Source organism: Oncorhynchus clarkii, chromosome 33 (genome assembly GCF_045791955.1).
Source record: "Oncorhynchus clarkii lewisi isolate Uvic-CL-2024 chromosome 33, UVic_Ocla_1.0, whole genome shotgun sequence".
Taxonomy (NCBI): domain Eukaryota; kingdom Metazoa; phylum Chordata; class Actinopteri; order Salmoniformes; family Salmonidae; genus Oncorhynchus; species Oncorhynchus clarkii.
In genome coordinates this window covers 3,438,201-3,460,450 of record NC_092179.1, presented here as the reverse complement: position 1 = coordinate 3,460,450, position 22,250 = coordinate 3,438,201, and the positions used below count along the sequence as shown (strand labels likewise).

General features: G+C 42.5%; 10 non-coding genes across 10 annotated transcripts; all 10 read right to left on the bottom strand.

Annotated features, from left to right (window-relative positions):
• Positions 1–898: 898 nt before the first annotated feature.
• On the bottom strand, positions 899–980 carry trnas-gcu (transfer RNA serine (anticodon GCU)). Its single transcript has one exon. It is a non-coding gene; the product is annotated as a tRNA-Ser (tRNA).
• A 1,036-nt stretch (positions 981–2,016) lies between these two features.
• Positions 2,017–2,098, bottom strand: trnas-gcu (transfer RNA serine (anticodon GCU)). Its single transcript has one exon. It is a non-coding gene; the product is annotated as a tRNA-Ser (tRNA).
• Positions 2,099–5,364: 3,266 nt separating this feature from the next.
• Positions 5,365–5,446, bottom strand: trnas-gcu (transfer RNA serine (anticodon GCU)). Its single transcript has one exon. It is a non-coding gene; the product is annotated as a tRNA-Ser (tRNA).
• A 1,036-nt stretch (positions 5,447–6,482) lies between these two features.
• trnas-gcu (transfer RNA serine (anticodon GCU)) lies at positions 6,483–6,564 on the bottom strand. Its single transcript has one exon. It is a non-coding gene; the product is annotated as a tRNA-Ser (tRNA).
• A 1,036-nt stretch (positions 6,565–7,600) lies between these two features.
• trnas-gcu (transfer RNA serine (anticodon GCU)) lies at positions 7,601–7,682 on the bottom strand. Its single transcript has one exon. It is a non-coding gene; the product is annotated as a tRNA-Ser (tRNA).
• Positions 7,683–13,185: 5,503 nt separating this feature from the next.
• Positions 13,186–13,267, bottom strand: trnas-gcu (transfer RNA serine (anticodon GCU)). Its single transcript has one exon. It is a non-coding gene; the product is annotated as a tRNA-Ser (tRNA).
• A 1,592-nt stretch (positions 13,268–14,859) lies between these two features.
• Positions 14,860–14,941, bottom strand: trnas-gcu (transfer RNA serine (anticodon GCU)). Its single transcript has one exon. It is a non-coding gene; the product is annotated as a tRNA-Ser (tRNA).
• Positions 14,942–15,977: 1,036 nt separating this feature from the next.
• Positions 15,978–16,059, bottom strand: trnas-gcu (transfer RNA serine (anticodon GCU)). Its single transcript has one exon. It is a non-coding gene; the product is annotated as a tRNA-Ser (tRNA).
• Positions 16,060–18,213: 2,154 nt separating this feature from the next.
• On the bottom strand, positions 18,214–18,295 carry trnas-gcu (transfer RNA serine (anticodon GCU)). The gene has a single exon. It is a non-coding gene; the product is annotated as a tRNA-Ser (tRNA).
• A 1,036-nt stretch (positions 18,296–19,331) lies between these two features.
• On the bottom strand, positions 19,332–19,413 carry trnas-gcu (transfer RNA serine (anticodon GCU)). Its single transcript has one exon. It is a non-coding gene; the product is annotated as a tRNA-Ser (tRNA).
• Positions 19,414–22,250: the final 2,837 nt, after the last annotated feature.

The following is a 22,250-nucleotide window of genomic DNA, read 5'->3' as shown; positions in this document are numbered from 1 at the left end:
TCAGGCCGAGTGGTCTCCAGTGCTTGATTAAGTGTGTTGAGGTGTCGGTTCAAATCCCACTATTGAGGTTGCCCTTGGTGAAGTTATTCTTCAATACCTGAATCTTATTAGTCGCTCTAGGATTGCGCAGGGATTCTATTTTCATGTGGGGCCATGTAAGAGAGGAAATAACAAATGTTTTGTGAAGAGGTTGGCGTTATAATCCACACATGCAGTTCATCGCCTTCACCACTCAGATACCAAGTCCTGTGCTCTCGCTGTGGTAGTCAGCAATTTTACCAGTGTTTGTGAAAGTCAAAATCTTCTAGTTCCAAAATAAAGCACAACATTTTAATTGTTACACGATGAGACTCTAACCCATGCATGTAGAGCACAATGGATAAGCAGTCCATCGCCTTAACCACTCATCCACCTCATCCTGTTACTTACATGTGGCAAATGACCTTAAAAACCTGTAGTTGCTGTATGTAAACCCTAGATTGAAATCAATGAAAGTTAGGCAGAGCAATGGCAAGGCCATGTGTCGATCCCATCGAGACATTTAACAAATGTTTTGTCAGGCCGAGTGGTCTCAAGTGCTTGATTAAGTGTTTTAAACTGTCGGTTCAAATCCCACTATTGAGGTTGCCCTTGGTGAAGCTATTCTTCAATACCTGAATCTTATTAGTCACACTAGAATTGGGCAGGGATTCTATTTTCATGTGGGGCCATGTAAGAGAGGAAATAACAAATGTTTTGTGAAGAGGTTGGCGTTATAATCCACACATGCAGTTCATCGCCTTCACCACTCAGATACCAAGTCCTGTGCTCTCGCTGTGGTAGTCAGCAATTTTACCAGTGTTTGTGAAAGTCAAAATCTTCTAGTTCCAAAATAAAGCACAACATTTTAATTGTTACACGATGAGGATGGGATTCGAACCCATGCATGCAGAGCACAATGGATTAGCAGTCCATCGCCTTAACCACTCGGCCACCTCATCCTGTTTTTTGGAAGTTGCAAATGACCTTAAAAGACTGTAGTTGCTGTATGTAAACCCTAGATTGAAATCAATGAAAGTTATGCAGAGCAATGGCAAGGCCATGTGTCTATCCCATCGAGACATTTAACAAATGTTTTGTCAGGCCGAGTGGTCTCCAGTGCTTGATTAAGTGTGTTGAGGTGTCGGTTCAAATCCCACTATTGAGGTTGCCCTTGGTGAAGTTATTCTTCAATACCTGAATCTTATTAGTCGCTCTAGGATTGCGCAGGGATTCTATTTTCATGTGGGGCCATGTAAGAGAGGAAATAACAAATGTTGTGTGAAGAGGTTGGTGTTATAATCCACACATGCAGTTCATCGCCTTCACCACTCAGATACCAAGTCCTGTGCTCTCGCTGTGGCAGTCAGCAATTTTGCCAGTGTTTGTGAAAGTCAAAATCTTCCATTGCCAAAATAAAGATCCGAATTTTAATTGTTACACGATGAGACTCTAACCCATGCATGTAGAGCACAATAGATAAGCAGTCCATCGCCTTAACCACTCATCCACCTCATCCTCTTACTTACATGTGGCAAATGACCTTAAAAACCTGTAGTTGCTGTATGTAAACCCTAGATTGAAATCAATGAAAGTTAGGCAGAGCAATGGCAAGGCCATGTGTCGATCCCATCGAGACATTTAACAAATGTTTTGTCAGGCCGAGTGGTCTCAAGTGCTTGATTAAGTGTTTTGAGCTGTCGGTTCAAATCCCACCATTGAGGTTGCCCTTGGTGAAGCTATTCTTCAATACCTGAATCTTATTTGTCGCACTAGAATTGGGCAGGGATTCTATTTTCATGTGGGGCCATGTAAGAGAGGAAATAACAAATGTTTTGTGAAGAGGTTGGTGTTATAATCCACACATGCAGTTCATCGCCTTCACCACTCAGATACCAAGTCCTGTGCTCTCGCTGTGGCAGTCAGCAATCTTACCAGTGTTTGTGAAAGTCAAAATCTTCCAGTGCCAAAATAAATCACTGAATTTTAATTGTTACACGATGAGGATGGGATTCGAACCCATGCATGCAGAGCACAATGGATTAGCAGTCCATCGCCTTAACCACTCGGCCACCTCATCCTGTTTTTTGGAAGGTGCAAATGACGTTAAAAGACTGTAGTTGCTGTATGTAAACCCTAGATTGAAATCAATGAAAGTTATGCAGAGCAATGGCAAGGCCATGTGTCTATCCCATCGAGACATTTAACAAATGTTTTGTCAGCCCGAGTGGTCTCCAGTGCTTGATTAAGTGTGTTGAGGTGTCGGTTCAAATCCCACTATTGAGGTTGCCCTTGGTGAAGTTATTCTTCAATTCCTGAATCTTATTAGTCGCACTAGGATTGTGCAGGGACTCTACATTCATGTGGGGCCATGTAAGAGAGGAAATAACAAATGTTTTGTGAAGAAGTTGGTGTTATAATCCACACATGCAGTTCATCGCCTTCACCACTCAGATACCAAGTCCTGTGCTCTCGCTGTGGCAGTCAGCAACTTTGCCAGTGTTTGTGAAAGTCAAAATCTTCCATTGCCAAAATAAAGCACCGAATTTGAATTGTTACACGATGAGACTCTAACCCATGCATGTAGAGCACAATGGATAAGCAGTCCATCGCCTTAACCACTCATCCACCTCATCCTGTTACTTACATGTGGCAAATGACCTTAAAAACCTGTAGTTGCTGTATGTAAACCCTAGATTGAAATCAATGAAAGTTAGGCAGAGCAATGGCAAGGCCATGTGTCGATCCCATCGAGACATTTAACAAATGTTTTGTCAGGCCGAGTGGTCTCAAGTGCTTGATTAAGTGTTTTGAGCTGTCGGTTCAAATCCCACCATTGAGGTTGCCCTTGGTGAAGCTATTCTTCAATACCTGAATCTTATTTGTCGCACTAGAATTGGGCAGGGATTCTATTTTCATGTGGGGCCATGTAAGAGAGGAAATAACAAATGTTTTGTGAAGAGGTTGGCGTTATAATCCACACATGCAGTTCATCGCCTTCACCACTCAGATACCAAGTCCTGTGCTCTCGCTGTGGTAGTCAGCAATTTTACCAGTGTTTGTGAAAGTCAAAATCTTCCAGTTCCAAAATAAAGCACAACATTTTAATTGTTACACGATGAGGATGGGATTCGAACCCATGCATGCAGAGCACAATGGATTAGCAGTCCATCGCCTTAACCACTCATCCACCTCATCCTGTTTTTTGGAAGTTGCAAATTACCTTAAAAGACTGTAGTTGCTGTATGTAAACCCTAGATTGAAATCAATGAAAGTTATGCAGAGCAATGGCAAGGCCATGTGTCGATCCCATCGAGACATTTAACAAATGTTTTGTCAGGCCGAGTGGTCTCCAGTGCTTGATTAAGTGTGTTGAGGTGTCGGTTCAAATCCCACTATTGAGGTTGCCCTTGGTGAAGTTATTCTTCAATACCTGAATCTTATTAGTCGCACTAGGATTGTGCAGGGACTCTACATTTATGTGGGGCCATGTAAGAGAGGAAATAACAAATGTTTTGTGAAGAAGTTGGTGTTATAATCCACACATGCAGTTCATCGCCTTCACCACTCAGATACCAAGTCCTGTGCTCTCGCTGTGGCAGTCAGCAATTTTACCAGTGTTTGTGAAAGTCAAAATCTTCCATTGCCAAAATAAAGCACCGAATTTTAATTGTTACACGATGAGATTCTAACCCATGCATGTAGAGCACAATGGATAAGCAGTCCATCGCCTTAACCACTCATCCACCTCATCCTGTTATTTACATGTGGCAAATGACCTTAAAAACCTGTAGTTGCTGTATGTAAACCCTAGATTGAAATCAATGAAAGTTAGGCAGAGCAATGGCAAGGCCATGTGTCGATCCCATCGAGACATTTAACAAATGTTTTGTCAGGCCGAGTTGTCTCCAGTGCTTGATTAAGTGTGTTGAGGTGTCGGTTCAAATCCCACTATTGAGGTTGCCCTTGGTGAAGTTATTCTTCAATACCTGAATCTTATTAGTCGCTCTAGGATTGCGCAGGGATTCTATTTTCATGTGGGGCCATGTAAGAGAGGAAATAACAAATGTTGTGTGAAGAGGTTGGTGTTATAATCCACACATGCAGTTCATCGCCTTCACCACTCAGATACCAAGTCCTGTGCTCTCGCTGTGGCAGTCAGCAATTTTGCCAGTGTTTGTGAAAGTCAAAATCTTCCATTGCCAAAATAAAGCACCCAATTTTAATTGTTACACGATGAGACTCTAACCCATGCATGTAGAGCACAATGGATAAGCAGTCCATCGCCTTAACCACTCATCCACCTCATCCTGTTACTTACATGTGGCAAATGACCTTAAAAACCTGTAGTTGCTGTATGTAAACCCTAGATTGAAATCAATGAAAGTTAGGCAGAGCAATGGCAAGGCCATGTGTCGATCCCATCGAGACATTTAACAAATGTTTTGTCAGGCCGAGTGGTCTCAAGTGCTTGATTAAGTGTTTTGAGCTGTCGGTTCAAATCCCACCATTGAGGTTGCCCTTGGTGAAGCTATTCTTCAATACCTGAATCTTATTTGTCGCACTAGAATTGGGCAGGGATTCTATTTTCATGTGGGGCCATGTAATAGAGGAAATAACAAATGTTTTGTGAAGAGGTTGGTGTTATAATCCACACATGCAGTTCATCGCCTTCACCACTCAGATACCAAGTCCTGTGCTCTCGCTGTGGCAGTCAGCAATTTTACCAGTGTTTGTGAAAGTCAAAATCTTCCATTGACAAAATAAAGCACCGCATTTTAATTGTTACACGATGAGATTCTAACCCATGCATGTAGAGCACAATGGATAGGCAGTCCATCGCCTTAACCACTCATCCACCTCATCCTGTTATTTACATGTGGCAAATGACCTTAAAAATCTGTAGTTGCTGTATGTAAACCCTAGATTGAAATCAATGAAAGTTAGGCAGAGCAATGGCAAGGCCATGTGTCGATCCCATCGAGACATTTAACAAATGTTTTGTCAGGCCGAGTGGTCTCCAGTGCTTGATTAAGTGTGTTGAGGTGTCGGTTCAAATCCCACTATTGAGGTTGCCCTTGGTGAAGTTATTCTTCAATACCTGAATCTTATTAGTCGCTCTAGGATTGCGCAGGGATTCTATTTTCATGTGGGGGCATGTAAGAGAGGAAATAACAAATGTTGTGTGAAGAGGTTGGTGTTATAATCCACACATGCAGTTCATCGCCTTCACCACTCAGATACCAAGTCCTGTGCTCTCGCTGTGGCAGTCAGCAATTTTGCCAGTGTTTGTGAAAGTCAAAAATTTCCAGTGCCAAAATAAAGCACATCATTTTAATTGTTACTCGATGAGGATGGGATTCGAACCCATGCATGCAGAGCACAATGGATTAGCAGTCCATCGCCTTAACCACTCGGCCACCTCATCCTGTTTTTTGGAAGTTGCAAATGACCTTAAAAGACTGTAGTTGCTGTATGTAAACCCTAGATTGAAATCAATGAAAGTTATGCAGAGCAATGGCAAGGCCATGTGTCTATCCCATCGAGACATTTAACAAATGTTTTGTCAGGCCGAGTGGTCTCCAGTGCTTGATTAAGTGTGTTGAGGTGTCGGTTCAAATCCCACTATTGAGGTTGCCCTTGGTGAAGTTATTCTTCAATACCTGAATCTTATTAGTCGCTCTAGGATTGCGCAGGGATTCTATTTTCATGTGGGGGCATGTAAGAGAGGAAATAACAAATGTTGTGTGAAGAGGTTGGTGTTATAATCCACACATGCAGTTCATCGCCTTCACCACTCAGATACCAAGTCCTGTGCTCTCGCTGTGGCAGTCAGCAATTTTGCCAGTGTTTGTGAAAGTCAAAATCTTCCATTGCCAAAATAAAGCACCGAATTTTTATTGTTACACGATGAGATTCTAACCCATGCATGTAGAGCACAATGGATAAGCAGTCCATCGCCTTAACCACTCATCCACCTCATCCTGTTATTTACATGTGGCAAATGACCTTAAAAACCTGTAGTTGCTGTATGTAAACCCTAGATTGAAATCAATGAAAGTTAGGCAGAGCAATGGCAAGGCCATGTGTCGATCCCATCGAGACATTTAACAAATGTTTTGTCAGGCCGAGTGGTCTCCAGTGCTTGATTAAGTGTGTTGAGGTGTCGGTTCAAATCCCACTATTGAGGTTGCCCTTGGTGAAGTTATTCTTCAATACCTGAATCTTATTAGTCGCTCTAGGATTGCGCAGGGATTCTATTTTCATGTGGGGCCATGTAAGAGAGGAAATAACAAATATTGTGTGAAGAGGTTGGTGTTATAATCCACACATGCAGTTCATCGCCTTCACCACTCAGATACCAAGTCCTGTGCTCTCGCTGTGGCAGTTAGCAATTTTGCCAGTGTTTGTGAAAGTCAAAATCTTCCAGTGCCAAAATAAAGCACATCATTTGAATTGTTACTCGATGAGGATGGGATTCGAACCCATGCATGCAGAGCACAATGGATTAGCAGTCCATCGCCTTAACCACTCGGCCACCTCATCCTGTTTTTTGTAAGTTGCAAATGACGTTAAAAGACTGTAGTTGCTGTATGTAAACCCTAGATTGAAATCAATGAAAGTTATGCAGAGCAATGGCAAGGCCATGTGTCTATCCCATCGAGACATTTAACAAATGTTTTGTCAGGCCGAGTGGTCTCCAGTGCTTGATTAAGTGTGTTGAGGTGTCGGTTCAAATCCCACTATTGAGGTTGCCCTTGGTGAAGTTATTCTTCAATACCTGAATCTTATTAGTCGCTCTAGGATTGCGCAGGGATTCTATTTTCATGTGGGGCCATGTAAGAGAGGAAATAACAAATGTTGTGTGAAGAGGTTGGTGTTATAATCCACACATGCAGTTCATCGCCTTCACCACTCAGATACCAAGTCCTGTGCTCTCGCTGTGGCAGTCAGCAATTTTGCCAGTGTTTGTGAAAGTCAAAATCTTCCATTGCCAAAATAAAGCACCGAATTTTTATTGTTACACGATGAGACTCTAACCCATGCATGTAGAGCACAATGGATAAGCAGTCCATCGCCTTAACCACTCATCCACCTCATCCTGTTACTTACATGTGGCAAATGACCTTAAAAACCTGTAGTTGCTGTATGTAAACCCTAGATTGAAATCAATGAAAGTTAGGCAGAGCAATGGCAAGGCCATGTGTCGATCCCATCGAGACATTTAACAAATGTTTTGTCAGGCCGAGTGGTCTCAAGTGCTTGATTAAGTGTTTTGAGCTGTCGGTTCAAATCCCACCATTGAGGTTGCCCTTGGTGAAGCTATTCTTCAATACCTGAATCTTATTTGTCGCACTAGAATTGGGCAGGGATTCTATTTTCATGTGGGGCCATGTAATAGAGGAAATAACAAATGTTTTGTGAAGAGGTTGGTGTTATAATCCACACATGCAGTTCATCGCCTTCACCACTCAGATACCAAGTCCTGTGCTCTCGCTGTGGCAGTCAGCAATCTTACCAGTGTTTGTGAAAGTCAAAATCTTCCAGTGCCAAAATAAATCACTGAATTTTAATTGTTACACGATGAGGATGGGATTTGAACCCATGCATGCAGAGCACAATGGATTAGCAGTCCATCGCCTTAACCACTCGGCCACCTCATCCTGCTTTTTGGAAGTTGCAAATGACGTTAAAAGACTGTAGTTGCTGTATGTAAACCCTAGATTGAAATCAATGAAAGTTATGCAGAGCAATGGCAAGGCCATGTGTCTATCCCATCGAGACATTTAACAAATGTTTTGTCAGCCCGAGTGGTCTCCAGTGCTTGATTAAGTGTGTTGAGGTGTCGGTTCAAATCCCACTATTGAGGTTGCCCTTGGTGAAGTTATTCTTCAATTCCTGAATCTTATTAGTCGCACTAGGATTGTGCAGGGACTCTACATTCATGTGGGGCCATGTAAGAGAGGAAATAACAAATGTTTTGTGAAGAAGTTGGTGTTATAATCCACACATGCAGTTCATCGCCTTCACCACACAGATATCAAGTCCTGTGCTCTCGCTGTGGCAGTCAGCAATTTTACCAGTGTTTTGTGAAAGTCAAAATCTTCCATTGCCAAAATAAAGCACCGAATTTTAATTGTTACACGATGAGATTCTAACCCATGCATGTAGAGCACAATGGATAAGCAGTCCATCGCCTTAACCACTCATCCACCTCATCCTGTTATTTACATGTGGCAAATGACCTTAAAAACCTGTAGTTGCTGTATGTAAACCCTAGATTGAAATCAATGAACGTTAGGCAAAGCAATGGCAAGGCCATGTGTCGATCCCATCGAGACATTTAACAAATGTTTTGTCAGGCCGAGTGGTCTCCAGTGCTTGATTAAGTGTGTTGAGGTGTCGGTTCAAATCCCACTATTGAGGTTGCCCTTGGTGAAGTTATTCTTCAATACCTGAATCTTATTAGTCGCTCTAGGATTGCGCAGGGATTCTATTTTCATGTGGGGCCATGTAAGAGAGGAAATAACAAATGTTGTGTGAAGAGGTTGGTGTTATAATCCACACATGCAGTTCATCGCCTTCACCACTCAGATACCAAGTCCTGTGCTCTCGCTGTGGCAGTCAGCAATTTTACCAGTGTTTGTGAAAGTCAAAATCTTCCATTGACAAAATAAAGCACCGCATTTTAATTGTTACACGATGAGATTCTAACCCATGCATGTAGAGCACAATAGATAGGCAGTCCATCGCCTTAACCACTCATCCACCTCATCCTGTTATTTACATGTGGCAAATGACCTTAAAAATCTGTAGTTGCTGTATGTAAACCCTAGATTGAAATCAATGAAAGTTAGGCAGAGCAATGGCAAGGCCATGTGTCGATCCCATCGAGACATTTAACAAATGTTTTGTCAGGCCGAGTGGTCTCCAGTGCTTGATTAAGTGTGTTGAGGTGTCGGTTCAAATCCCACTATTGAGGTTGCCCTTGGTGAAGTTATTCTTCAATACCTGAATCTTATTAGTCGCTCTAGGATTGCGCAGGGATTCTATTTTCATGTGGGGGCATGTAAGAGAGGAAATAACAAATGTTGTGTGAAGAGGTTGGTGTTATAATCCACACATGCAGTTCATCGCCTTCACCACTCAGATACCAAGTCCTGTGCTCTCGCTGTGGCAGTCAGCAATTTTGCCAGTGTTTGTGAAAGTCAAAATCTTCCAGTGCCAAAATAAAGCACATCATTTTAATTGTTACTCGATGAGGATGGGATTCGAACCCATGCATGCAGAGCACAATGGATTAGCAGTCCATCGCCTTAACCACTTGGCCACCTCATCCTATTTTTTGGAAGTTGCAAATGACCTTAAAAGACTGTAGTTGCTGTATATAAACCCTAGATTGAAATCAATGAAAGTTATGCAGAGCGATGGCAAGGCCATGTGTCTATCCCATCGAGACATTTAACAAATGTTTTGTCAGGCCGAGTGGTCTCCAGTGCTTGATTAAGTGTGTTGAGGTGTCGGTTCAAATCCCACTATTGAGGTTGCCCTTGGTGAAGTTATTCTTCAATACCTGAATCTTATTAGTCGCTCTAGGATTGCGCAGGGATTCTATTTTCATGTGGGGGCATGTAAGAGAGGAAATAACAAATGTTGTGTGAAGAGGTTGGTGTTATAATCCACACATGCAGTTCATCGCCTTCACCACTCAGATACCAAGTCCTGTGCTCTCGCTGTGGCAGTCAGCAATTTTGCCAGTGTTTGTGAAAGTCAAAATCTTCCATTGCCAAAATAAAGCACCTAATTTTTATTGTTACACGATGAGATTCTAACCCATGCATGTAGAGCACAATGGATAAGCAGTCCATCGCCTTAACCACTCATCCACCTCATCCTGTTATTTACATGTGGCAAATGACCTTAAAAACCTGTAGTTGCTGTATGTAAACCCTAGATTGAAATCAATGAAAGTTAGGCAGAGCAATGGCAAGGCCATGTGTCGATCCCATCGAGACATTTAACAAATGTTTTGTCAGGCCGAGTGGTCTCCAGTGCTTGATTAAGTGTGTTGAGGTGTCGGTTCAAATCCCACTATTGAGGTTGCCCTTGGTGAAGTTATTCTTCAATACCTGAATCTTATTAGTCGCTCTAGGATTGCGCAGGGATTCTATTTTCATGTGGGGCCATGTAAGAGAGGAAATAACAAATATTGTGTGAAGAGGTTGGTGTTATAATCCACACATGCAGTTCATCGCCTTCACCACTCAGATACCAAGTCCTGTGCTCTCGCTGTGGCAGTCAGCAATTTTGCCAGTGTTTGTGAAAGTCAAAATCTTCCAGTGCCAAAATAAAGCACATCATTTGAATTGTTACTCGATGAGGATGGGATTCGAACCCATGCATGCAGAGCACAATGGAGTCCATCGCCTTAACCACTCGGCCACCTCATCCTGTTTTTTGTAAGTTGCAAATGACGTTAAAAGACTGTAGTTGCTGTATGTAAACCCTAGATTGAAATCAATGAAAGTTATGCAGAGCAATGGCAAGGCCATGTGTCTATCCCATCGAGACATTTAACAAATGTTTTGTCAGGCCGAGTGGTCTCCAGTGCTTGATTAAGTGTGTTGAGGTGTCGGTTCAAATCCCACTATTGAGGTTGCCCTTGGTGAAGTTATTCTTCAATACCTGAATCTTATTAGTCGCTCTAGGATTGCGCAGGGATTCTATTTTCATGTGGGGCCATGTAAGAGAGGAAATAACAAATGTTGTGTGAAGAGGTTGGTGTTATAATCCACACATGCAGTTCATCGCCTTCACCACTCAGATACCAAGTCCTGTGCTCTCGCTGTGGCAGTCAGCAATTTTGCCAGTGTTTGTGAAAGTCAAAATCTTCCATTGCCAAAATAAAGCACCAAATTTTAATTGTTACACGATGAGACTCTAACCCATGCATGTAGAGCACAATGGATAAGCAGTCCATCGCCTTAACCACTCGTCCACCTCATCCTGTTATTTACATGTGGAAAATGACCTTAAAAACCTGTAGTTGCTGTATGTAAACCCTAGATTGAAATCAATGAAAGTTAGGCAGAGCAATGGCAAGGACATGTGTCGATCCCATCGAGACATTTAACAAATGTTTTGTCAGGCCGAGTGGTCTCCAGTGCTTGATTAAGTGTGTTGAGGTGTCGGTTCAAATCCCACTATTGAGGTTGCCCTTGGTGAAGTTATTCTTCAATACCTGAATCTTATTAGTCGCTCTAGGATTGCGCAGGGATTCTATTTTCATGTGGGGCCATGTAAGAGAGGAAATAACAAATGTTGTGTGAAGAGGTTGGTGTTATAATCCACACATGCAGTTCATCGCCTTCACCACTCATATACCAAGTCCTGTGCTCTCGCTGTGGCAGTCAGCAATTTTGCCAGTGTTTGTAAAAGTCAAAATCTTCCAGTGCCAAAATAAAGCACATCATTTGAATTGTTACTCGATGAGGATGGGATTCGAACCCATGCATGCAGAGCACAATGGATCAGCAGTCCATCGCCTTAACCACTCATCCACCTCATCCTGCTTTTTACATGTGGCAAATTACCTTAAAAGACTGTAGTTGCTGTATGTAAACCCTAGAATGAAATCAATGAAAGTTAGGCAGAGCAATGGCAAGGCCATGTGTCGATCCCATCGAGACATTTAACAAATGTTTTGTCAGGACGAGTGGTCTCCAGTGCTTGATTAAGTGTGTTGAGGTGTCGGTTCAAATCCCACTATTGAGGTTGCCCTTGGTGAAGTTATTCTTCAATACCTGAATCTTATTAGTCGCTCTAGGATTGCGCAGGGATTCTATTTTCATGTGGGGCCATGTAAGAGAGGAAATAACAAATGTTGTGTGAAGAGGTTGGTGTTATAATCCACACATGCAGTTCATCGCCTTCACCACTCATATACCAAGTCCTGTGCTCTCGCTGTGGCAGTCAGCAATTTTGCCAGTGTTTGTGAAAGTCAAAATCTTCCAGTGCCAAAATAAAGCACATCATTTGAATTGTTGCTCGATGAGGATGGGATTCGAACCCATGCATGCAGAGCACAATGGATCAGCAGTCCATCGCCTTAACCACTCATCCACCTCATCCTGTTTTCTGGAAGTTGCAAATGACGTTAAAAGACTGTAGTTGCTGTATGTAAACCCTAGATTGAAATCAATGAAAGTTATGCAGAGCAATGGCAAGGCCATGTGTCTATCCCATCGAGACATTTAACAAATGTTTTGTCAGGCCGAGTGGTCTCCAGTGCTTGATTAAGTGTGTTGAGGTGTCGGTTCAAATCCCACTATTGAGGTTGCCCTTGGTGAAGTTATTCTTCAATACCTGAATCTTATTAGTCGCACTAGGATTGTGCAGGGACTCTACATTCATGTGGGGCCATGTAAGAGAGGAAATAACAAATGTTTTGTGAAGAAGTTGGTGTTATAATCCACACATGCAGTTCATCGCCTTCACCACTCAGATACCAAGTCCTGTGCTCTCGCTGTGGCAGTCAGCAATTTTACCAGTGTTTGTGAAAGTCAAAATCTTCCATTGCCAAAATAAAGCACCGAATTTTAATTGTTACACGATGAGATTCTAACCCATGCATGTAGAGCACAATGGATAAGCAGTCCATCGCCTTAACCACTCATCCACCTCATCCTGTTATTTACATGTGGCAAATGACCTTAAAAACCTGTAGTTGCTGTATGTAAACCCTAGATTGAAATCAATGAAAGTTAGGCAGAGCAATGGCAAGGCCATGTGTCGATCCCATCGAGACATTTAACAAATGTTTTGTCAGGCCGAGTGGTCTCCAGTGCTTGATTAAGTGTGTTGAGGTGTCGGTTCAAATCCCACTATTGAGGTTGCCCTTGGTGAAGTTATTCTTCAATACCTGAATCTTATTAGTCGCTCTAGGATTGCGCAGGGATTCTATTTTCATGTGGGGCCATGTAAGAGAGGAAATAACAAATGTTGTGTGAAGAGGTTGGTGTTATAATCCACACATGCAGTTCATCGCCTTCACCACTCAGATACCAAGTCCTGTGCTCTCGCTGTGGCAGTCAGCAATTTTGCCAGTGTTTGTGAAAGTCAAAATCTTCCAGTGCCAAAATAAAGCACATCATTTGAATTGTTACTCGATGAGGATGGGATTCGAACCCATGCATGCAGAGCACAATGGATTAGCAGTCCATCGCCTTAACCACTCGGCCACCTCATCCTGTTTTTTGGAAGTTGCAAATGACGTTAAAAGACTGTAGTTGCTGTATGTAAACCCTAGATTGAAATCAATGAAAGTTATGCAGAGCAATGGCAAGGCCATGTGTCTATCCCATCGAGACATTTAACAAATGTTTTGTCAGGCCGAGTGGTCTCCAGTGCTTGATTAAGTGTGTTGAGGTGTCGGTTCAAATCCCACTATTGAGGTTGCCCTTGGTGAAGTTATTCTTCAATACCTGAATCTTATTAGTCGCTCTAGGATTGCGCAGGGATTCTATTTTCATGTGGGGCCATGTAAGAGAGGAAATAACAAATGTTGTGTGAAGAGGTTGGTGTTATAATCCACACATGCAGTTCATCGCCTTCACCACTCAGATACCAAGTCCTGTGCTCTCGCTGTGGCAGTCAGCAATTTTGCCAGTGTTTGTGAAAGTCAAAATCTTCCATTGCCAAAATAAAGCACCAAATTTTAATTGTTACACGATGAGACTCTAACCCATGCATGTAGAGCACAATGGATAAGCAGTCCATCGCCTTAACCACTCATCCACCTCATCCTGTTACTTACATGTGGCAAATGACCTTAAAAACCTGTAGTTGCTGTATGTAAACCCTAGATTGAAATCAATGAAAGTTAGGCAGAGCAATGGCAAGGCCATGTGTCGATCCCATCGAGACATTTAACAAATGTTTTGTCAGGCCGAGTGGTCTCAAGTGCTCGATTAAGTGTTTTGAGCTGTCGGTTCAAATCCCACCATTGAGGTTGCCCTTGGTGAAGCTATTCTTCAATACCTGAATCTTATTTGTCGCACTAGAATTGGGCAGGGATTCTATTTTCATGTGGGGCCATGTAATAGAGGAAATAACAAATGTTTTGTGAAGAGGTTGGTGTTATAATCCACACATGCAGTTCATCGCCTTCACCACTCAGATACCAAGTCCTGTGCTCTCGCTGTGGCAGTCAGCAATCTTACCAGTGTTTGTGAAAGTCAAAATCTTCCAGTGCCAAAATAAATCACTGAATTTTAATTGTTACACGATGAGGATGGGATTTGAACCCATGCATGCAGAGCACAATGGAGTCCATCGTCTTAACCACTCTGCCACCTCATCCTTCTTTTTGGAAGTTGCAAATGACGTTAAAAGACTGTAGTTGCTGTATGTAAACCCTAGATTGAAATCAATGAAAGTTATGCAGAGCAATGGCAAGGCCATGTGTCTATCCCATCGAGACATTTAACAAATGTTTTGTCAGCCCGAGTGGTCTCCAGTGCTTGATTAAGTGTGTTGAGGTGTCGGTTCAAATCCCACTATTGAGGTTGCCCTTGGTGAAGTTATTCTTCAATACCTGAATCTTATTAGTCGCTCTAGGATTGCGCAGGGATTCTATTTTCATGTGGGGGCATGTAAGAGAGGAAATAACAAATGTTGTGTGAAGAGGTTGGTGTTATAATCCACACATGCAGTTCATCGCCTTCACCACTCAGATACCAAGTCCTGTGCTCTCGCTGTGGCAGTCAGCAATTTTGCCAGTGTTTGTGAAAGTCAAAATCTTCCAGTGCCAAAATAAAGCACATCATTTTAATTGTTACTCGATGAGGATGGGATTCGAACCCATGCATGCAGAGCACAATGGATTAGCAGTCCATCGCCTTAACCACTCGGCCACCTCATCCTGTTTTTTGGAAGTTGCAAATGACCTTAAAAGACTGTAGTTGCTGTATGTAAACCCTAGATTGAAATCAATGAAAGTTATGCAGAGCAATGGCAAGGCCATGTGTCTATCCCATCGAGACATTTAACAAATGTTTTGTCAGGCCGAGTGGTCTCCAGTGCTTGATTAAGTGTGTTGAGGTGTCGGTTCAAATCCCACTATTGAGGTTGCCCTTGGTGAAGTTATTCTTCAATACCTGAATCTTATTAGTCGCTCTAGGATTGCGCAGGGATTCTATTTTCATGTGGGGGCATGTAAGAGAGGAAATAACAAATGTTGTGTGAAGAGGTTGGTGTTATAATCCACACATGCAGTTCATCGCCTTCACCACTCAGATACCAAGTCCTGTGCTCTCGCTGTGGCAGTCAGCAATTTTGCCAGTGTTTGTGAAAGTCAAAATCTTCCATTGCCAAAATAAAGCACCGAATTTTTATTGTTACACGATGAGATTCTAACCCACGCATGTAGAGCACAATGGATAAGCAGTCCATCGCCTTAACCACTCATCCACCTCATCCTGTTATTTACATGTGGCAAATGACCTTAAAAACCTGTAGTTGCTGTATGTAAACCCTGGATTGAAATCAATGAAAGTTAGGCAGAGCAATGGCAAGGCCATGTGTCGATCCCATCGAGACATTTAACAAATGTTTTGTCAGGCCGAGTGGTCTCCAGTGCTTGATTAAGTGTGTTGAGGTGTCGGTTCAAATCCCACTATTGAGGTTGCCCTTGGTGAAGTTATTCTTCAATACCTGAATCTTATTAGTCGCTCTAGGATTGCGCAGGGATTCTATTTTCATGTGGGGCCATGTAAGAGAGGAAATAACAAATATTGTGTGAAGAGGTTGGTGTTATAATCCACACATGCAGTTCATCGCCTTCACCACTCAGATACCAAGTCCTGTGCTCTCGCTGTGGCAGTCAGCAATTTTGCCAGTGTTTGTGAAAGTAAAAATCTTCCAGTGCCAAAATAAAGCACATCATTTGAATTGTTACTCGATGAGGATGGGATTCGAACCCATGCATGCAGAGCACAATGGATTAGCAGTCCATCGCCTTAACCACTCGGCCACCTCATCCTGTTTTTTGTAAGTTGCAAATGACGTTAAAAGACTGTAGTTGCTGTATGTAAACCCTAGATTGAAATCAATGAAAGTTATGCAGAGCAATGGCAAGGCCATGTGTCTATCCCATCGAGACATTTAACAAATGTTTTGTCAGGCCGAGTGGTCTCCAGTGCTTGATTAAGTGTGTTGAGGTGTCGGTTCAAATCCCACTATTGAGGTTGCCCTTGGTGAAGTTATTCTTCAATACCTGAATCTTATTAGTCGCTCTAGGATTGCGCAGGGATTCTATTTTCATGTGGGGCCATGTAAGAGAGGAAATAACAAATGTTGTGTGAAGAGGTTGGTGTTATAATCCACACATGCAGTTCATCGCCTTCACCACTCAGATACCAAGTCCTGTGCTCTCGCTGTGGCAGTCAGCAATTTTGCCAGTGTTTGTGAAAGTCAAAATCTTCCATTGCCAAAATAAAGCACCAAATTTTAATTGTTACACGATGAGACTCTAACCCATGCATGTAGAGCACAATGGATAAGCAGTCCATCGCCTTAACCACTCATCCACCTCATCCTGTTATTTACATGTGGAAAATGACCTTAAAAACCTGTAGTTGCTGTATGTAAACCCTAGATTGAAATCAATGAAAGTTAGGCAGAGCAATGGCAAGGACATGTGTCGATCCCATCGAGACATTTAACAAATGTTTTGTCAGGCCGAGTGGTCTCCAGTGCTTGATTAAGTGTGTTGAGGTGTCGGTTCAAATCCCACTATTGAGGTTGCCCTTGGTGAAGTTATTCTTCAATACCTGAATCTTATTAGTCGCTCTAGGATTGCGCAGGGATTCTATTTTCATGTGGGGCCATGTAAGAGAGGAAATAACAAATGTTGTGTGAAGAGGTTGGTGTTATAATCCACACATGCAGTTCATCGCCTTCACCACTCATATACCAAGTCCTGTGCTCTCGCTGTGGCAGTCAGCAATTTTGCCAGTGTTTGTGAAAGTCAAAATCTTCCAGTGCCAAAATAAAGCACATCATTTGAATTGTTACTCGATGAGGATGGGATTCGAACCCATGCATGCAGAGCACAATGGATCAGCAGTCCATCGCCTTAACCACTCATCCACCTCATCCTGTTTTCTGGAAGTTGCAAATGACGTTAAAAGACTGTAGTTGCTGTATGTAAACCCTAGATTGAAATCAATGAAAGTTATGCAGAGCAATGGCAAGGCCATGTGTCTATCCCATCGAGACATTTAACAAATGTTTTGTCAGGCCGACTGGTCTCCAGTGCTTGATTAAGTGTGTTGAGGTGTCGGTTCAAATCCCACTATTGAGGTTGCCCTTGGTGAAGTTATTCTTCAATACCTGAATCTTATTAGTCGCACTAGGATTGTGCAGGGACTCTACATTCATGTGGGGCCATGTAAGAGAGGAAATAACAAATGCTTTGTGAAGAAGTTGGTGTTATAATCCACACATGCAGTTCATCGCCTTCACCACTCAGATACCAAGTCCTGTGCTCTCGCTGTGGCAGTCAGCAATTTTACCAGTGTTTGTGAAAGTCAAAATCTTCCATTGCCAAAATAAAGCACCGAATTTTAATTGTTACACGATGAGATTCTAACCCATGCATGTAGAGCACAATGGATAAGCAGTCCATCGCCTTAACCACTCATCCACCTCATCCTGTTATTTACATGTGGCAAATGACCTTAAAAACCTGTAGTTGCTGTATGTAAACCCTAGATTGAAATCAATGAAAGTTATGCAGAGCAATGGCAAGGCCATGTGTCTATCCCATCGAGACATTTAACAAATGTTTTGTCAGGCCGAGTGGTCTCCAGTGCTTGATTAAGTGTGTTGAGGTGTCGGTTCAAATCCCACTATTGAGGTTGCCCTTGGTGAAGTTATTCTTCAATACCTGAATCTTATTAGTCGCTCTAGGATTGCGCAGGGATTCTATTTTCATGTGGGGGCATGTAAGAGAGGAAATAACAAATGTTGTGTGAAGAGGTTGGTGTTATAATCCACACATGCAGTTCATCGCCTTCACCACTCAGATACCAAGTCCTGTGCTCTCGCTGTGGCAGTCAGCAGTTTTGCCAGTGTTTGTGAAAGTCAAAATCTTCCATTGCCAAAATAAAGCACATCATTTGAATTGTTACTCGATGAGGATGGGATTCGAACCCATGCATGCAGAGCACAATGGATTAGCAGTCCATCGCCTTAACCACTCGGCCACCTCATCCTGTTTTTTGTAAGTTGCAAATGACGTTAAAAGACTGTAGTTGCTGTATGTAAACCCTAGATTGAAATCAATGAAAGTTATGCAGAGCAATGGCAAGGCCATGTGTCTATCCCATCGAGACATTTAACAAATGTTTTGTCAGGCCGAGTGGTCTCCAGTGCTTGATTAAGTGTGTTGAGGTGTCGGTTCAAATCCCACTATTGAGGTTGCCCTTGGTGAAGTTATTCTTCAATACCTGAATCTTATTAGTCGCTCTAGGATTGCGCAGGGATTCTATTTTCATGTGGGGCCATGTAAGAGAGGAAATAACAAATGTTGTGTGAAGAGGTTGGTGTTATAATCCACACATGCAGTTCATCGCCTTCACCACTCAGATACCAAGTCCTGTGCTCTCGCTGTGGCAGTCAGCAATTTTGCCAGTGTTTGTGAAAGTCAAAATCTTCCATTGCCAAAATAAAGCACCAAATTTTAATTGTTACACGATGAGACTCTAACCCATGCATGTAGAGCACAATGGATAAGCAGTCCATCGCCTTAACCACTCATCCACCTCATCCTGTTACTTACATGTGGCAAATGACCTTAAAAACCTGTAGTTGCTGTATGTAAACCCTAGATTGAAATCAATGAAAGTTAGGCAGAGCAATGGCAAGGCCATGTGTCGATCCCATCGAGACATTTAACAAATGTTTTGTCAGGCCGAGTGGTCTCCAGTGCTTGATTAAGTGTGTTGAGGTGTCGGTTCAAATCCCACTATTGAGGTTGCCCTTGGTGAAGTTATTCTTCAATACCTGAATCTTATTAGTCGCTCTAGGATTGCGCAGGGATTCTATTTTCATGTGGGGCCATGTAAGAGAGGAAATAACAAATATTGTGTGAAGAGGTTGGTGTTATAATCCACACATGCAGTTCATCGCCTTCACCACTCAGATACCAAGTCCTGTGCTCTCGCTGTGGCAGTCAGCAATTTTGCCAGTGTTTGTGAAAGTCAAAATCTTCCAGTGCCAAAATAAAGCACATCATTTGAATTGTTACTCGATGAGGATGGGATTCGAACCCATGCATGCAGAGCACAATGGATTAGCAGTCCATCGCCTTAACCACTCGGCCACCTCATCCTGTTTTTTGTAAGTTGCAAATTACCTTAAAAGACTGTAGTTGCTGTATGTAAACCCTAGATTGAAATCAATGAAAGTTATGGAGAGCAATGGCAAGGCCATGTGTCTATCCCATCGAGACATTTAACAAATGTTTTGTCAGGCCGAGTGGTCTCCAGTGCTTGATTAAGTGTGTTGAGGTGTCGGTTCAAATCCCACTATTGAGGTTGCCCTTGGTGAAGTTATTCTTCAATACCTGAATCTTATTAGTCGCTCTAGGATTGCGCAGGGACTCTACATTCATGTGGGGCCATGTAAGAGAGGAAATAACAAATGTTTTGTGAAGAAGTTGGTGTTATAATCCACACATGCAGTTCATCGCCTTCACCACTCAGATACCAAGTCCTGTGCTCTCGCTGTGGCAGTCAGCAATTTTACCAGTGTTTGTGAAAGTCAAAATCTTCCAGTGCCAAAATAAAGCACATCATTTGAATTGTTACACGATGAGATTCTAACCCATGCATGTAGAGCACAATGGATAAGCAGTCCATCGCCTTAACCACTCATCCACCTCATCCTGTTATTTACATGTGGAAAATGACCTTAAAAACCTGTAGTTGCTGTATGTAAACCCTAGATTGAAATCAATGAAAGTTAGGCAGAGCAATGGCAAGGACATGTGTCGATCCCATCGAGACATTTAACAAATGTTTTGTCAGGCCGAGTGGTCTCCAGTGCTTGATTAAGTGTGTTGAGGTGTCGGTTCAAATCCCACTATTGAGGTTGCCCTTGGTGAAGTTATTCTTCAATACCTGAATCTTATTAGTCGCTCTAGGATTGCGCAGGGATTCTATTTTCATGTGGGGCCATGTAAGAGAGGAAATAACAAATGTTGTGTGAAGAGGTTGGTGTTATAATCCACACATGCAGTTCATCGCCTTCACCACTCATATACCAAGTCCTGTGCTCTCGCTGTGGCAGTCAGCAATTTTGCCAGTGTTTGTAAAAGTCAAAATCTTCCAGTGCCAAAATAAAGCACATCATTTGAATTGTTACTCGATGAGGATGGGATTCAAACCCATGCATACAGAGCACAATGGATGAGCAGTCCATCGCCTTAACCACTCATCCACCTCATCCTGCTTTTTACATGTGGCAAATTACCTTAAAAGACTGTAGTTGCTGTATGTAAACCCTAGAATGAAATCAATGAAAGTTAGGCAGAGCAATGGCAAGGCCATGTGTCTATCCCATCGAGACATTTAACAAATGTTTTGTCAGGCCGAGTGGTCTCAAGTGCTTGATTAAGTGTTTTGAGCTGTCGGTTCAAATCCCACCATTGAGGTTGCCCTTGGTGAAGCTATTCTTCAATACCTGAATCTTATTAGTCGCACTAGAATTGGGCAGGGATTCTATTTTCATGTGGGGCCATGTAAGAGAGGAAATAACAAATGTTTTGTGAAGAGGTTGGCGTTATAATCCACACATGCAGTTCATCGCCTTCACCACTCAGATACCAAGTCCTGTGCTCTCGCTGTGGTAGTCAGCAATTTTACAGGTGTTTGTGAAAGTCAAAATCTTCCAGTTCCAAAATAAAGCACAACATTTATAGTGTTACACGATGAGGATGGGATTCGAACCCATGCATGCAGAGCACAATGGATTAGCAGTCCATCGCCTTTACCACTCTGCCACCTCATCCTGTTTTTTATAAGTTGCAAATTACCTTAAAAGACTGTAGTTGCTGTATGTAAACCCTAGATTGAAATCAATGAAAGTTATGCAGAGCAATGGCAAGGCCATGTGTCTATCCCATCGAGACATTTAACAAATGTTTTGTCAGGCCGAGTGGTCTCCAGTGCTTGATTAAGTGTGTTGAGGTGTCGGTTCAAATCCCACTATTGAGGTTGCCCTTGGTGAAGTTATTCTTCAATACCTGAATCTTATTAGTCGCTCTAGGATTGCGCAGGGATTCTATTTTCATGTGGGGCCATGTAAGAGAGGAAATAACAAATGTTGTGTGAAGAGGTTGGTGTTATAATCCACACATGCAGTTCATCGCCTTCACCACTCAGATACCAAGTCCTGTGCTCTCGCTGTGGCAGTCAGCAATTTTACCAGTGTTTGTGAAAGTCAAAATCTTCCAGTGCCAAAATAAATCACTGAATTTTAATTGTTACACGATGAGGATGGGATTCGAACCCATGCATGCAGAGCACAATGGATTAGCAGCCCATCGCCTTAACCACTCGGCCACCTCATCCTGTTTTTTGGAAGTTGCAAATGACGTTAAAATACTGTAGTTGCTGTATGTAAACCCTAGATTGAAATCAATGAAAGTTATGCAGAGCAATGGCAAGGCCATGTGTCTATCCCATCGAGACATTTAACAAATGTTTTGTCAGCCCGAGTGGTCTCCAGTGCTTGATTAAGTGTGTTGAGGTGTCGGTTCAAATCCCACTATTGAGGTTGCCCTTGGTGAAGTTATTCTTCAATACCTGAATCTTATTAGTCACACTAGGATTGTGCAGGGACTCTACATTCATGTGGGGCCATGTAAGAGAGGAAATAACAAATGTTTTGTGAAGAAGTTGGTGTTATAATCCACACATGCAGTTCATCGCCTTCACCACTCAGATACCAAGTCCTGTGCTCTCGCTGTGGCAGTCAGCAATTTTACCAGTGTTTGTGAAAGTCAAAATCTTCCATTGCCAAAATAAAGCACCGAATTTTAATTGTTACACGATGAGATTCTAACCCATGCATGTAGAGCACAATGGATAAGCAGTCCATCGCCTTAACCACTCATCCACCTCATCCTGTGATTTACATGTGGCAAATGACCTTAAAAACCTGTA